General features: G+C 45.3%; 1 long non-coding RNA gene across 1 annotated transcript; it reads left to right on the top strand.

Annotated features, from left to right (window-relative positions):
• Window positions 1–7,220: 7,220 nt before the first annotated feature.
• On the top strand, window positions 7,221–10,105 carry LOC309330646. Its single transcript, XR_014151529.1, has 3 exons — window positions 7,221–8,231; window positions 8,661–8,760; window positions 8,870–10,105. It is a non-coding gene; the product is annotated as an uncharacterized lncRNA (long non-coding RNA).
• Window positions 10,106–17,775: the final 7,670 nt, after the last annotated feature.

The following is a 17,775-nucleotide window of genomic DNA, read 5'->3' as shown; positions in this document are numbered from 1 at the left end:
CAAAGGATACATGATATGTGGTTGAGCTTGGATGTGCTAGTGTTTGGGTAACTGTTTTGCGCATGAATACACAACACAGTGTGTGTTGCTAACACAGCATCCCTCCACGTATTCATTTAAGTGTATTTTGATAAATGCAACTCTATCATTTATAGAGTTTTTCCCAGACTGGCTTCAAGTCTCCCTCTCTCCCCCCCCCCCGCCCCCATTTCTGTTGGCTCCTTTACTCTCAGCCTCACATCTGTCACCTTCTTATTTTCTCTGTTTCCTACACCTCCCAAGACTTGGCAAAGCCTCCTGGCATCCATTACAGGCCAGAAACATCATTTCCTCCACCCGGTGGCTCCTTTGAAATGGATCCTGTTTTTCATTAGCTGCATTTGGTGTCCTTGCACAGCTGAACTGGGATTTTTTTTGTCCACTGTAGTTCTGCAATCTGTCCCTAGCCTTGCGCATTCCTTCAACAGCTACTCACGTCAGAATTGGTGCCTCTTTTGTTGACTCTATCTTCTCTGGTGAAACAATTCTGATTGTGGAGCATCGCCAAGCAATGGGAGCAGAGGAAGCAGAAATCAGGGCTGGTGTTCAAAAATGCATTTAGAGAGAGGGGGAGCACTTTACACATTGCAACCATCTACTTACTATTCTGTGGTCTCTATGAAATGTTGGTTCTGGTCCAGCGACTAATGGATGAATGTTTTTATGAAACAACACAGCTACAATCAGCACCCGCATTGGCGGAATCAGCAAGCCAGGCCAACAGCTCAACACAGTTCAGAAAGGCCTGGGGAGATCTTCCTCCATATCCAAAGTCACATCCTAGCTGGTTGGATGTGCCAGGCATTGCTTGAACTGAATCTAGGCAGTTGGCGTGACAGATGGCTTTCTCCCTCTCATATGACCTGAAACCAAGGGGATCAACCAATGGAGCTGAATGGTGGGAGATTCAGGAGAGACAAATGGAAGGAGATTGTCACACACTGCATAGTGGTGGCTGGTGCCCTTTGGGACTGATAGGCCAGAAGGCAAGGAGGTCAACAGTAGGCAGAGCCAGAGCAACTCGTAAGTAGACTCAACTAGTTGTAGTTTTGTCCCCATCCTCTTCTCTGAGGGGTTCTACAAGGGACAACAGTGAGACTAAGGAGCGGAAAGTAGACAGCTAGGTGCAGCTTGGACTGGTTGCTAAGACCCAGTGGGCTTGGAGAAATCAAAGCAGAGCTTGGAGGGGGCAGTGCCCATATGCCCTAATAGACCAGCCTCGTCAAAATGATGGAATTTGCCACCACAATGTGTGGTGATGACCTTTCCCCCGCCAGAGCCAGTCTTTAAGCCCACCTGCCTGTCTTCTTACTTAGGAAGAGTCCGAGGAGCGGTGCGGTCTGCCTGCTTCTACCTCCTTAGGACCACCATTCTTGATATGAGCAGAGGAGATATTGCACAAAGATGACACATTCAGGGTGCCCAGTCTGGGGCTGGCTCCCTTTGCCTGCTTGCATAGGAAGAGGCCATTCTCAGTCAACAGGTTGGGAGAGAAGTGACTAGGCGAGACTGCCAGCCATCCCAGATAGGCAACATTCAAAAATCACGGTTGCCAGCTTGATGTCGCATTCATGCAATGCCAGGATAGAGAGGTAAGCCCCCCTCCCCCTGAGTCATTTAGTCCAACCCCCTGCAAGGCAGGAATCTCAACTAAAGCATCACAGGCAGGGCCCCCGCCTTGGCAGTGGTGGGTCAGGTGCTGGGATGGAGATGCAGGGGCGGGGGGCAAGTGCAGTGGCGTAGCGTGGGTTGTCAGCACCCGGGGCAAGGCAAGTAATTTGCGCCCCCTAACCCGTGGATTTGCCCTAACCCCAGATGTTGCGCCCGGTGCGGCCGGCCCCCCCTGCACCCCCCACGCTACGCCACTGGGCAAGTGGGGCTAGCAATGAGGCCTAGGACCCTCGTACTTACGGGACTGCCTCTCCTGGTATGCCCCACGGAGGAAGGGGGTCAGACTGGGCCTTCTTTCTATGGGACCCTATATGTAAGTGGCCTCCTTGGCTCTTTCTATCGGCCCATATGGGACCAGCACGGATGGCCGGGTCTGATGAATATTTAATATTCCTTACCCCTATAGTGATTTGTGGGTTCCCACTTAATTTTATTTTGATTTAAATGTGATTCGATTTGTATTTTAAACTAATCATTTGATTTTCTGTTTTTAATTTATGATGTATTTGGTATTAGCTGCCCTGGGCCTGGTCTCGGCCAGGGAGGGCAGGGTATAAATAAATTATTTATTATTATTATTATTATTATTATTATTATTATTATTAAGGCTGCAGGAGGGAGAGAGAGAGCTTAGTCCTCCTCGGGAGGTTCCTTGATAAAAGAGGGAGAGGGCTCAAAGGAGGATCATAGACTCATAGAATCATAGAGTCAGAAGGTACCCCAGAGGTCATCTAGTTCAACCCTCTGCAAAGTATATAGGAGCAAGGTTGGAGGTGCAGGAGCAGGAGGTTGGGATAGATGACCCCAAGGTCCCTTCCAATTCTGCAGTTCAATAATTATCTAAGCCAGTGGTTTTCAACCAGAGTGCTGTGGCACCCTGGGGTGCCTTGAATGTTGTTCCGGGGTGCCATGGGCAACACTGGCCTCGGTCCCTCTTTCCTTCCCTCCTTCCTCTGATGCCCTCTGGGTTCGAATCCCCACTCAGCCATGAAGCTCACTGGGTGCCCTTGGAGTCAGCCTCACTTACCTCGCAGTGTCATTGTAAGAAGGAAATGGGGAGGAGGAATATCATGTAAGCCATGTTGAGATCATTGGAAGATCAAGGTGGTATATAAATATAAGGTAAGGTAATGTGGGTGGCACTGTGGTCTAAACCACTGAGCCTCTTGGGCTTGCCGATTGGAAGGCTGGCGGTTCGAATCCCTGTGACGGGGTGAGCTCCTGTTGCTCTGTCCCAGCTCCTGCCCCCCAAGCAGTTCGAAAGCACACCAGTGCAAGTAGATAAATAGGCAGGATGGTAAATGGCGTTTCTGTGTGCTCTGGCTTCCATCACGGTGTCCCGTTGTGCCAGAAGCGGTTTAGTCCTGCTGGCCACATGACCAGGAAACTGTCTGTGGACAAACGCCGGCTCCCTTGGCCTGAAAGAGAGATGAACGCCACAACCCCAGAGTCACCTTTGACTGGACTTTTGGTGTTCGTACAGAGCCCCTGGTCATCTCACGGACTATTGATCCGTACACCACTAACCCGCTGCCACCAACCAGGTCCTCCCCGGTAAATCACTTAGTCTCAGTAAGGTTCTTAAGTTGACAATGAGGATTGTATTTGGGTGGCATGCATATTTGTGGTATGACAAGGTCAAAGAACATAAAGTGTTTAAAAACCATATTGTCAGGAAAGCACTGTTTAATGTCTGGATAAGATATAAGGATTTGCTTGAAAACAAAACTCCAAGGTGGTTGTCACCAATGGAAGTGAAGGCTCAGAAAAAGCTCAATATGGAGGCCAAATGGCCGAAATATTGGGAAATTTTGGAACAAGAGGGGAGATAGATTAAAACTGCAGAGTTTTGAAAAACTAAAAAACAAAGTGCAAGATTGGCTTCATTATTACCAAATAATGGAGGTTTACAATTTGGACAAGAAAATTGGCTTCCAGGTGGAAAAATCAAAACTGGAAATAGAACTGTTAGATCCCAAAACTAAGAACTTGTCAAGAATATATAACTTGCTGTTGAAATGGAATACTCAGGATGAAACGGTGAAATCTGTTATGATTAAATGGGCACAAGACGTTGGACATAATATTATGATGGCTGACTGGGAACAGTTATGGACCACACGTATGAAATTCACGGCATGTAATGCCTTAAGAGAGAATATAATGAAAATGATATACAGGTGGTACATGACACCAGTCAAGCTTGCAAAAATCTATCATTTGCCCAATAATAAATGTTGGAAATGTAAAGAGACCGAAGGTACATTCTTTCACCTTTGGTGGACATGCCCAAGGATTAAGACTTTCTGGGAGATGATCTATAACGAAATGAAAAAGGTATTTAAATATACCTTTCTGAAGAAACCAGAGGCCTTTCTCCTGGGCATGGTCGGCCAATTGGTGTTAAAGAAGGATAGAACTTTCTTTATGTATGCCACAACAGCAGCAAGAATACTTATTGCAAAGTATTGGAAGACACAAGATTTACCCACCTGGGAAGAATGGCAGATGCAAGTAATGGACTATATGGAATTGGCAGAAATGACTGGCAGAATCCGAGACCAGGGAGAAGAGTCAGTGGAAGAAGATTGGAAAAAAATTAAAGTTTATCTACAGAAACATTGTAAAATTAAGGAATGTTAGAAGGATGTTGGAATGAAGTTATGTGGTTTTAGCAGAAATTTTATAAAGGATTAAGTAAAAATAGATTGGTAATTAGTGAAAGAGGAGAATGTAAAATTATAGTATATTAAGATAAATTTTTAGGATAAAAACAAAGTTGGAAAGGATTTGCTGAAATATCTAATTGAACTAGAATACAAAAAAGGGAGGTGTGAGGAAGTCAAGGAAATAAGCAAAGGAAAGAAAGTTATGTAAAGGTTGGATTTGTGTTTTTCTTCTTCTTTTTTTCTCTTTTTGTTTGTTTTTGGGCTTTGTTTGTTTAACTTTTTCTACTTTTCTTTTTGTAACCTTTCAACTTTAATAAAATCTATTTTAAAAAAAGACAATGAGGATTGTAGTGCATTGCAAACACAAATAAACTTTGCCTGCATTCAAAACGTTATTCTTTGCCCTCTTAGTCTTATTTTATTCTGTCTCTAACTCTTCTACCATCCCTCACACAAGAACCAACTGCACTGTCTGTTTATTTCCAACTGTCTGCCAACTGCTTTCCCAACTGCTTTCCCAACCAACCAACTACCGTATTTTTCGCCCAATAGGGCCCACCGGCCCATAGGGTGCACCTAGTTTTTTTTGGGGGGGGGGGAAATAAAGAATTTTTTTTTATTCCCCCCCCCCCAGGCGCAGGGCTGGGGCTGGGGCGGGGGAAGCCAGAGCTTCCCCCGACCCCAGCCCCCAGAACAGGCTGCTATCCGCAGGGATGCAGGCAGCTCTTCGCAAGCCGTGGGAGCCCAGAGTGAAGTTGCGCCGGGCTCCCACGGCTTGTGCAGAGCTGTGCGAAGCCCGAAGCCCGGGGCACGCTGAGCTCAGCGCGCCCCGGGCTTCGGGATGCAGGCAGCTCTCCGCAAGCCTAGGGAGCCCGGCGGGGACTCCCGCGGGCTCCCAAGGCTTGTGGAAAGCTTCCTGAAGCCTGGAGAGTGAGAGGGGTTGGTGCTCACTGACCCCTCTCGCTCTCCAGGCTTCAGCGAAAGCCTGCATTCACCCCATAAGACGCAGACACATTTCCCCTTCATTTTTTGAGGGGGAAAAGTGCGTCCTATAGGGCGAAAAATACAGTAACCAACCTCGGGCTAAGCCCTTTTATAAACAGTTGGCTCCGCCTCTGGCTTTTCTATTGGTCTGCCTATTAACACTTTCTCTCCCCCTGTACAGGCATTTTCAAACAAATGGGCAAACGCCACAGGACTTAACCATCCAGGGCTCCTTTAACTTTTACCTTTACTTTTGTTTTAAGAAAAAACTGCTCTTTTTCCCTTATGGGGTATCCAAGAGCCCGTATAGAGAGTCCTTAATTAGGTTCCCTATTGGTAGGAGAAAATAACAGAGGCCAACAAGAGAATATTGAGAAGCAAAGTGGCTAGTAAGACTGATCTTTATTAAACTGTTGCAACAGGTTCCCCACTCATCACACGCAGGAGGAAGGAGGAAACCCAAACAATGGTGTGCAAGCCCTTGTATAGACTTTTGATTGCCCACCCTGTAGCCTAAGATCACCCCCCAAAAAACATCATACATACATCACAGAAGGAGACGGTCTACAGCAGAAATCCTGCGTGCCAGGATACCCGATAATGGTCACTGACCGCATTACCTGGGCAGCCTGGCCATTCTTTTGTGATGGTAAATACTTTAGTTCCTGAATCCAGGTCACAGGCTCACCCTATTCATACACAAATATACCCTTCAGACAGGATTTGTAAGCACAAAGACAATGGGAAGGCTGCCATTTGCCTCCCTTACTGCAGAGGAATATTTGAGGTCATTGGGAGAGTCAAAATGGCTTCAGGATTGTTCTCCTGTACTATTTCAGACACGTGGTTTATATGGACTTACGTATGTCTTTTCCTTGTACATTTATGAACATGTATTTTATAGGTTTGAGACCTTAGGATTCTTACAGCACCTTCTATATAAATACAATAAATTTAAAAATAAAACGAATGGAGAGCTTCCATATTCAGGGGGTGTGTACCTCTGAATACTCCTTGCTGTGTCTGGGGGACAACAGGAGAGGGGCTGCAGCCTGAATGGGCGAGCCGAGGCTTGTGCAGGAACTCAGGAGCTGCCTTCAGATGCTCCAACGCCCCCCTTTGAAATTTGGAGGGTCTGTGCAGTTGACACCATAGAATGGTAGAGGTGGAAGGGACCCCAGGGGGTCATCTAGTCCACCGAGGGGGGGGTCCCTTGGCCTATGGCTTTCTTGCAGAGGGAGGGAAGAATTCTGCTTCCTCTCACATTCAGGATTTTTGCCCTTGAATTGTTGTATATTAAACAGAGACTTTTCCAGATTGTCTCTTAAAGAAAGGAATCAATGGTAGGTCTTGTGCAGAAGTTAGCTTGCTCCTCTTCAGCTAAAGAACTTAAAAGGAATATTCCTAGGACGCTGCCTTGGACAGAGTCGGTCATGTGACCCATCTACCTCAGCATCACCCGCACAGACTGGTAGCAGCTCTCCAGGGTTTTAGACAGGGACGACAACATTCCCAGCCCCCCCAGAGATGCCGCCCAGGACAGAAGACCTACATGCAAAGAAGATGGTCCAATCCTGCTCTATGGAGACCGCTAGCCTGTGTGCTGGGCACGGGGGTAACCCATGAAACGCGGTCCAGGTCCGGTCCAGAATCCAAAGGTTTCTAGGAGTCAGTCTGACAGGGCCAAGGCAGGAAACCAGGCAAGGACAGGTACAGGATCTCAGGCAGAATCTAGCATACAGCAATGTTGCTCCCACAAACTGGGGCAGGGTCCAACAGCCTTTTATCTTTGTCAGGGTAGCGGCCAGTCCTGATCCCCCGGTGATTCACCTTCCTGTTTTGCCCAAAGGCGAGCACTCCTCCTGCGAGTACTCAGGTCTCTCCTCTCAGACCTTTGTCTCTGCAGCTCGGGAGACGTCTGTGGGTTACTAGACCCAGAGGCCGCCTCAGCCTCTCCCGACCCAACTGGTAGTGGAGCAGCTGTAAGTGATGGCCCAGCTGGAGGCAACGAGGGAATCCCCGCATCTGGAGCCAGGGCAGGCTCAGGCCCCTGACTCGGCCCAGCTGGTGTTTGTTGCAGGGGAACCTGTGCAGACTGGGACTCTTCAGGATCAGGCCCCAGACTTGGTTCAGATGATGCCTGAGGCAAAGAATCTGGTGCAGACTGAGACTCCTCTGGTTCTGAGTTCGAGCTCGAGTCCCAGGCCATCACAGCCTGCCTGGAAGGATGTGGGCATGGTCTCCCTTTGGGAATGGGGCTGCAGGAAGAAGGATTATGTAATGAAGATGCAGCCCAGCTGCAGGCAGAACAGCAGGTGCCTTCAAGACAGAGGAGCATCACCACTCAGGAGCAGCCAGGTGGGGGTGGGGGGTTGTCACGATGACAAGGACCTGCCCTCCTTTGTGACATCTCTTGCTTCTCCCTGAAAAGCCACTGACTTGCACGCAGCCACTGTGGGTTAGTAGTGGAGAGAGCAGTTGGTGGTGGTTGGAGAAGATAAGGAGAGGAGTTTGGTTTATTGTTATTTTTCCAGTTTCTTATTTTAATTTGATTTATTACTTTTATTTGATTCATTTTATTTTACTTTACTTTTTATTTTAATACTTTTTTATTTTATTGTTCTTTATGTTAATATTTTAATTTTTGTTCTTTATTTTTTATTTTACTTTTTTATTTTGTGCACATTTGTGCTTATTTTGTATATACTTTGTATATATCTATTTTGTACATAGAGGAGTAGTTAGGGTTAAGTGCAGGGTTAGGGCGGAGGTTAGGCTTAGAGTTGGGGTCAGAGTTAGGCTTGGGTGGACGTTTTAGCTAGTTTAGAGAGGAGGGTGGGAATTTTTCCTGGAAGAATTGGGCAGGCTGTAAGTAGGATTCCTTCTCTTTCTCTTGGTCTCCTGGGGGGTGGCGGGTGGAGTCCTCGGGTCCCCTGCACAGCCTTGACGCTCTGGAAATCGATCTGGCCAGTCTTCTCCAGAGAGCTCAGCTCCTCCACACATTTTCCCTGCCTTCCGCCTTTCTCTTCCTTCTCATCATTTACATTTATTTTGCATCTCTCCCGCTGCCCAATGCCACCGGCCTTCTCCCCCTTCCTGGGGGTCTCTCTGGCTCCAAGGAATACTCCACCACCTTCCTTAGGTTCTGCACCTCTTCTGGGACACCTTGATGCTTGGAGAACCCTCCTAGGGTTTTTTTTTTTGGGGGGGAGCTCCAGGTGGGGAAGAGCAGGTAGGAGGGAGAAGGGGGCAAGGTAGACTTGGAGGAGGCAGCGTCTAACGCCTCCATCTCTGCAGCACGATGAGGCCCAAATTCAGCTGTGACATGATCAGTGCGATCCTGAACAGGACATTGGAGGCTGTGCTGAAAGGGGCCGAGAAGGAGGAAGATAGAGAAGTATGTCCTTTGTTTTGACTTCCCTTCGCAGGCTCTTTCTCCTTCTTCTTCATCACACACTTGCAGAATCTAACCCAGCACTCAAACTCTCTTCTCTCTTTTCCCGCAGAAACTGAAGAGGCACTTCCGGCTCCTGCTGGGCAGTATTCTTATGGAAGCACCCAACCCTGGCACCCTCCTCCCCCTTCTCAGTGTAAGTGTCCCGATAGCATCAGGAGAGGTTTTGGCCCTCATTAGAGAGCCAGTGTAGTGTAGTGGTTAAGAGTGATAGACTCATAATCTGGGGAACCGGGTTCGCGTCTCCGCTCCTCCACATGCAGCTGCTGGGTGGCCTTGGGCCAGTCACACTTCTCTGACGTCTCTCAGCCCCACTCACCTCACAGAGTGTTTGTTGTGGGGGAGGAAGGGAAAGGAGAATGTTAGCCGCTTTGAGACTCCTTCGTGTAGTGATAAAGCGGGATATCAAATCCAAACTCTTCTTCTTCCCATCCCTTACCCAATGGACTGTCCTGTTTCTGGAGCATGGAGTCCTGTTTGGCCCCCAATTTGTCCCATTTTGAAGTCATCAGAATAGAAACTGGCACTTATGCAGTCATCCCTACTGGTTGGGTGCTTAGGCACCTGAGCCTGCCCTGCCGCTTTGGCCCTGACTCTGCGATGCTCTTTCCTCCCACAGGACCTCCGAGGATACACCCTTGGGGAAAGTGGGGAGCCAAAAAACCTGGTGGCCAGCAGCATCTCTTCGCTGCTGGCCTTTGCCCGAAGGTTCCCCCATCTCAGAGTAAGTAGCTCTCCTTCATAGATTCATTCCTTTGAATCCTTCCCTCTCCCCAAGAGGCTCCCAAAGCTACTCATCCTCTGCAGTTGACAACACACCTAACTGAAAAAAACGGCTTATCCTTCTGATGACATCAGAGAATTCTAGACTCTAGGAATGTTGAGGGTGGCAGGAGAGGACAGAGTGCATTCCCCTTTACACAGCAGAAAACTAGTTGCAAACTCGTGTGAGTTTCTTAAGACAATACACAATTCAATCTGGCTTGTCCAGGTTGAAATGTGTTCTAATATTTTCCTGGTAAGACCCCTTGAATCCCTCCTAAAAGAATAAAGACACCACAGTCTTATTCATAAGCAATAAATAGAAAGTTGACTCATGATCAGGCAGAGCACAATGTGATCCCTGAAGGCAGGCTTTAGGTTTAAAGTTACAAATGTTAAAAAAACAGGTTTACCCCATAAGGGAGATGACCTGGCAACCAGCAGTTCATTCCAGGAAGTTCGCAGGATGAAAGGAAGATGGAAAAGAGAGAGAGAGTGGCAGCACACCTTGGCCTTTTACCAGGTCTGGAAAGGTCATACCCACCCACTAGTCGCATGCAAGGAAGGATGCTCCAGGCCAGAAGGAAGAGAAAATTTGAATGGCTGGATCAAACATTCCCTTGCATGTCCACTCTAGGAAAACAAGGAATGTTGCATTTGACTGCTCCCAGTGGATTAGATCCCACACTGTATGCTTGCTCAGTCTGTTGCTTAGGAGCTCACTATTGATGGGCAACTTCAAGGCCATGGCTGCCCTCCCTTCTTAGGGTATTTTATCTTTAAACCAGGCTTGGACTGGATAGAACTTTGCATAAAGGACACCTTCTTACAGAGGGCTATCCTCTTTAAAGTAGGAACCATGCTCTGCTAGGGTGCTACCCCAAGAGGATGGGAATTGCTCAAGGTTGCCAGCATGGAAGGATGGTTTGATGTCCCACCATACCTCTCTGCCTAATGGTAGGGCCAGGAAAGCATAAACCATCCCTCTTGGTTCGACTTCTTTCATTCTCCACCCCATGATCACTGAGCTGCCCTTTCCTGTATTTTTAAAAGGGTGAAAGAGCTTCTTCATAGTAAAAAGGAAAGGCTTGCAGAAAAGGGAAAGGGTTTCCCCTTTTTCATATCTTCTTAAGTCGCTCGCAAAGGACTTAGCAACTCTACACTTGAGACATATATACATTTTTGCCCAGCCGGCATTTTTCACCCCAGGTGTGATTAATTCATGGCAACCCCCACCCCTAGATTGGAATTCAGGTGATCACACAAAATACCACTGTTGGCTTTCAGTGAAAAAGAATACTATTGATTCTGGTGTTGTACAGAAAAGCTTTTGTAAAAAAAATATATATATAAAAGCAAAGGGCGAAAGCAGTAGCTTAACTCAAGGTATCTGTGGATATATATTTCCTTTGTTTCAGAAAACTTTAGAGGGATTTTCTACAACACACCCTTAAGAAAATCAATACCCCATTACTTTGAAATGTTGACATTTAGTCAATTATGATTTATTGATCAGGATTCTCTCCCCTCCCTGATTTTTAAGGCGTTGGAAGCAGAGGTCTTCAAACAGATGACCTCATATGGTATATTTTAAACCTCAGCATTAAAATGTCTGTCTATGAAAGGTATAGATAGCTTTTACTTAAAGTATCCTTTATTACCCAGAATATGGCCCTGAATCTCCTCCCCCCACCCCCACTTCTAATATTGCGGCATATTTGGTTATTCCTCTTGGTTATTTCAGCATCTCCCATTACACTGGAATTCACGGACAGCCAATGGAGCTGAATGTTGGAAGATTAATGATACATAAAAGAAAGTGCTTCTTCATGCAGCACGCATTAAGCTATGGAACACGCTCCCAATTTGGATGGCTTTAAAAGAGGACTGGGCAAACTCATGGAGGGTGAGGTTATGAATGGCTGCTAGCATGATGGCTGTGCTGTCTCCACAGCTGCAGGCAGTAAGGCCAATTGCTGGAAGCCACAGGAAAGAAGAGTTTCCCACCATTATTTGGTAATGTGAAAACCAGATGCTGGACTAGATGGGACATTGGCTTGATCCAGCAGCCTATTCTTGTGTTCTTTTTTCCCCATAATAATTTTTATTTGTTTTACATATAATCACATCACATAACACTATATCCTGTTATTATATCTCTTTGGCTAAATTGAGCTTAACAACGCCCCTCCCTCCCGTCTATCAGTTTTCAAAATTAATTTTTTCATCTTAGCATTTCATTCCCTTTCCTATTCTTGTTATATCATAACTAAATATATTGAGTTTCTCATCCTGGATAGGTAGCAATCTAATCTTACAAGTCTTCAGATAACCCTGCCTAGTGATGTCAATTGTTTACAGTTGTCTTTCAAATGTAATATAAATTTATTCCAGTCTTTTTGGAACACTTGGTCTCGCTGGTTGCAGATTCTTCCTGCCAGTTTCGCCAGTTCTGCAAAGTCCATCAATGTCATCTGCCACTCTTCTTTTGTTTCCATCTTTGGGCTAACAAAATTCTTGCTGCAGTAGTTGCATATAAGAATTTTCTTTTATCTTGTTTCTTTACCCACTATACCCAGTAAGAAAGCTTCTGTGTTTTTGTTTAATACAAATGTTTTTAAACATTTTCTTTAACTCATTATATATCATTTCCCAGAAAGCTCTTACCTCTTTACATGTCCACCACGTGTTGTAAAAAGTACCCTCCTTTTTTTTACATTTCCAACATTCATTTTTTGTTCTATACCTTTTAGCCAATTTAACTGGTGTTAAATACCACCTATACATCGTTTTCATAACATTTTCTTTAAGTTTACTGCACCTATTCTTATGTTCTTATCCCATTTGGCACACACAGGGGAAGAGGGGATGGGAGACAGATGTGGGCATCAGAAGGAAAAAGGGGGTTACCCCACCCACTTTGGGCTGTTCCCTCTTCACTACTGACCTTCAACAGATTGCCCCTGAATTAATGCAGGCTTCAGCAGTGAAAAACAGTTGGTCAACCCCTAATATGAGTGTTTCCTTCAGCTGAATGTGGATATATCAGGAACTGAACTGGGGACCTTCAGAATACAAAACAGGTCCTCTTGTTCTGGGTTGCTATTCACATAAAATAGGAGCTCCTGCCCACTTAGCAGTTCGAAAGCACATCAAGTGCAAGTAGATAAATAGGTACCACTCTGGTGGGAAGGTAAAAGGCATTTCCGTGCACTGCTCTGGTTTGCCAGCAGCAGCTTAGTCATGCTGGCCACATGACCCAGAAGCGGTCTGCGGACAGCTCCCTCAGCCTATAGAGCAAGATGAGCGTCGCAACCCCAGAGTCGTCCACGACTGGACCTAATGGTCAGGGGGTACCTTTACCTTTACCTTTTACATTCGTAAAGCGAAAACGCTTTATATGTGTTATGTGACACCAGATGATACTGTGGATTTCCGTTTTTCACCAATGGGATTTCCCCATATGAAGTTTACAATGTGTATAACTGAATCACTCCTTTGATGTGTCCAGATCCAGCCTATCTCTCACTTTTCCATCAGTGCTTCAAGGCAGCTTGCAGCCCAAAATAAAAACCATGTCAAACTGACGCCACATATTTTAAAACAGGGATAGAGAACATTTGGCTCTCTAGATGTTGCTGGACCACAACTCCCATCTGCCCCAGCCAGCACTGCCAATGATCAGAAATGATGGGAGCTGGAGTCCAACAATATCTGGAGGACTACTGGTTCCCCACACATTATTTAAAATAATTCATCTATGGAGCATCCAAGGCAGCAAATGAAGCCCAGTAGAAGCCACTGCCCCAAAATTGGGAGCTGAAAGATGATGAAAAGGTCATGTCTACAGTTTCCAAATGCTTCGAATCTGAAAGTTAGAAGTGTTAGTGCTAAACAGGAGGGTATTCCATAATCAGGGAGCCAACACAGAGAAGACCCTCTACCAATGTTAGCAACTGGAGGGTGGTGGTGGTATTTTCATACATACTTTAATGGAAACTTAACAAATCAACGCTTTCCAAAACAATATTTGAACTGAAACAGAAATAGCCTTAACAATTCACAGATCTCCCAAGTTTTGAAAAGTAGCTCTCCAATAAGAAAATCCATGAAAACAGTGTGCATTGGGGAAAAGAACGCAAAAGAATTCAGTATCTTGGGGGAAGTTGCTTGCAGAAATGTGTATATTAAGCAAAATAATGAGGACAAAATCAGTACACATTCCCGTGGATTTTTTTTTAAAGTTATAAATCCAGTTTTCCAAAGATCAGCATCAACATTATACTAATATATTAACAGATATTTGTAACAAAAAACAATAGAAACCTCCACCCCAAAAAGGGAGAGTCCGTGTATTTAACAAAGAGCATTGTGCCACAGTTGTTCATGCTTGGATGGGAGGGTGCCAACTTGATGGACTGACAGACAGGGAAGTAATAAAAGTATACAATATTTCACTTTTTTAAAATGAAAACTGCTGCAGAAATGGGTCAGAATTTAAGACTGGAAAACCGAGGAATGAAGAGAAACCAAAACTGACCCATTTGTCATCTCCTACTATATCTGCCTAATTTCTAAGGCTGGATCCTTTGAGACATGCCTCAAATGGTGACCTAAGTCAAGGGGCACATGCATTGTTGCCCTCCATCTCCCATCAGTCCCAGACAGCATGGCCAGTGATCAAAGGTGATGGGAACTTTAGCCCAGCCATAGCTGAAGGATGCCAAATTGGATATTCCTCACCTCAGTAAAAAGACACATTCTAGGATTACCTTTGTATCTTAATCGATCAATTGATTTTACTTATATGCCACTCATCCACAAGGAGCTGTGCCCAAAATGGCTAAGCACAAAACATTGACACAGAGAACATTGGAAATACAAATATACTAAATACAGCTGTAAATTCAAAATAACAAAAATCTATTTTGCAAACAGAATAAATTCAGTATTACAAAGAAAGAAACTATCCAGGCTTAGGTAAAGGTAAAGGGACCCCTGACTGTTAGGTCCAGTCACGAACAACTCTGGGGTTGCGGTGCTCATCTCACTTTATTGGCTGAGGGAGCCAGCGTACAGCTTCTGGGTCATGTGGCCAGCATGACTAAGCCATTTCTGGCGAACCAGAGCAGCGCACAGAAATGCCGTTTACCTTCCCGCTGGAGGAAGGTATTTATCTACTTGCACTTTGACCTGCTTTTGAACTGCTAGGTTGGCAGGAGCAGGGACCAAGCAATGGGAGCTCACCCCAGATGGGATTCGAACCGCCAACCTTCTGATCGGCAAGCCCTAGGCTCTGTGGTTTAGACCACAGCACCACCCGCATCCCCCAGGCTTAAGTACATAAATACAAAACAGAAATGAAAGTTAAGCAACAGTGAAGTTTCTGGTACTGGTCTTTCTGAACTCCAAGGAGCCTGGTATAAGTACAGTTCAGAGGGTCAGGGTAGATGTTGAGTTACAGATGGGTAGCCGTGTTGGTCTGCCATAGTCAAAACAAAATAAAAAAATTCCTTCCAGTAGCACCTTAAAGACCAACTAAGTTAGTTCTAGGTATGAGCTTTCGTGTGCATGCACACTTCTTCAGATACACTGAAACAGAAGTCACCAGACCCTTCTATATAGTGAGAAGGTGGGGAGGGGTATTACTCAGAAGGGTGGTGGGAATGGGTGATTGGCAGATAGCTGTGATGAGCCTGTTGATGAGCTCATCAACTAAGTAGATGTTGGACAGAAATTAAGTGGTTTCCAGCTGTAATGCTTAAGAGATATGGAAAATAAGGTTTTGAAATAAGTAAAAAAACTAATGGTGAGGATTTGCTGAACTAACAATTTGAATTGGAATATAAGAAAGGGAGGTATGAGGAGGTCTGGAAAATAAGTTAAAAGAAAATAAGTAAATGGAAATTCTATGTGTTTTTAGTTGTTTTTATTTTTGTATTTTTGTATTTTTGTTGTTTCTTTTCTTTTTGTTTTACATTGTATTACTCTTGAAAACTTCAATAAATATCCTATAAAAACAGAGGGTCAGGGTAGATGGCGACATACAGCTGGCATAATTGTTAGATGGCATATAGCTGGCTCCCACATCTCTCTCTCAGAGGAGGGTGCCAGAACTAAAAGGCAAATGTCATGGAGAGCAATGATGGTCAGTCTCTTCCCCAGCCTCCTGGAAGTGCCAACTGCTAGCTCAGGTCTTATGGCAATTTCTTGTTCCATCCTGTCCACCTCTATTACTGTACTTCCTTCCTCCAACTCAGCTGAAGAGAAGAGCTACTGTTCTGCCTTCTTACTGTTGAAACAAATCAGAAGTGCAACTTAAATGACAAACAACTCCAGCCATCCAAAAAAGCTCGAGAGACTTTCCACGCAGAAGGAAGAGAGGTCACCTGCATGCATTATTACACAGCATGATGGGCTTATGGCAGGGAGAGCAGAGCAGAGCAATTTTCACACAGTGTTTAAGTGCTAATCATTTTATGGCACCATGAATTATAATCTTTTTTTGGCAAACTCCGGATCTGTAACTGGGGCGGGGGGAGTACTCAGATGGGTCAGGCAGGAGATCAATCCACTCAGCCTCTTTGATGTGTGTTCCAGATGTTTTCCAAGACACTGGCTATGATTCGAAGCTCCTGACACAGAGCAGAGAGTTGCCTTGAGGTATCTGCCAAAAACGGTGGATGGCGTAGATGGGTTAGGCCAGGCATCCCCAACCTGCGGCCCTCCAGATGTTTTGGCCTACAGCTCCCATGATCCCTAGCTAACCGGACCAGTGGTCAGGGGTTATGGGAATTGTCCAAAACATCTGGAGGGCTGAAGGTTGGGGATGCCTGGGTTAGGCAGTCATCTCTATACCATAGTGTAGTGAGTGGGAAATGTGATTGGTGAACATTAGGGGAACACCAGCCCAGATCAGAGTCAGGCTGCTCCCCATGAACACAAATTGTGGGATACAGAGTGCTTGCTATAGTATAGCTATCAGCATGTATGTGTCAGGTATACCAAGCCACTCTTTAATTTTGTTTTTTTAAAAATCATATTGGAGATGAAGGGAAGCAGACAGAGAGAGACTTAAGCAGAATAAAAAGACTGGAATGGATCTGGAGTGGATCTGCAGCTTCTGCTTTCACCTTTCTCTGGAAATGGAAATGGGATTATTGGTTCTAGTGACAGCAGTAAAAGAGAAGGGGCTCTTTCCTCTGTAGACGGACACTTCAAATCCATGCCAGCCTTTTTCTTCTGCCCCCCCCTCTCTCTCAGCTGTGTCTCCATTTGAGCTCTGTTCAACACCTTTCGTGGAAAGAAATATGTAGGGCTGAGGGACTTCTTTTATTGCATGCATGGACACCTTATGGGCCATCTCTCCCCACATGAACTAACTGGGACCCTGCAATCATCATCTGAGGCCCTTCTCCATGAGAGGTTTGGAAAGCATTCCAGAAACACACATCTGTAGCAGAAAAGGCCCATTCTTATGTTGCTTGCCACCAGATCTCTCACGGAGGAGGAATATGAAGAAAGGCGGCAACATAACAATTACAAATGATCCCCACCCAAACAGATTTGTGGCCACATCTGGGGGTGATCGTCCTTGCCCAGGGTGTGTCAGCCTAATTGAGGGTTCTGAACTGGGACCACAGCTTGGATCAGAGGACTGTGGACAGCCTAAAAATTTGGTACCTAAACTTTAATTTTGCCAGGGATGATTGCTAAACATTTTACACAACCACAGCAGTGTACTTTGTCTCCACACCCCCAGAAAATCTGGGACAATAGCAATGCTTCTTTACTCAAACACAATTGTCCTTAATCACTAAGTCTACATTTAGGCACAGTGATTTAATCTAAGGAGACACAAAACATGTATATGTTTAGGCATCAGATTAGTAGCTGACAAGCTCTATCAAATCATGGCGTCATTCTTATAGCTACCCTGCAGTTTCCATTTTAAATGTCCGGAAAGGTGATTATTGCATTCTGACAAGCACTGAGGGCAGGAGGGTGAGAAGTTAGTGTTCTTGAGCTAAAGCATTTTGCATGCCATCTATCGCCTAACTGTCCCTGGCTTCTCTCCAACCCACACTTCTTGTATGTTAAAAAAAACCCCTCAACAATCATAGATCTAATTTTCAGCTGCTGTATCTAACAAGGAGCTGTCATGTCAGCGGAAGCTGTGATTTGAAGCTCAGACAA

This window comes from Podarcis erhardii (genome assembly GCF_964252035.2).
Source record: "Podarcis erhardii genome assembly, chromosome: 15".
Taxonomy (NCBI): Eukaryota; Metazoa; Chordata; class Lepidosauria; order Squamata; family Lacertidae; genus Podarcis; species Podarcis erhardii.
The sequence above is the reverse complement of the archived record's forward strand: the minus strand, read 5'-3'. Positions and strand labels throughout refer to the sequence as shown.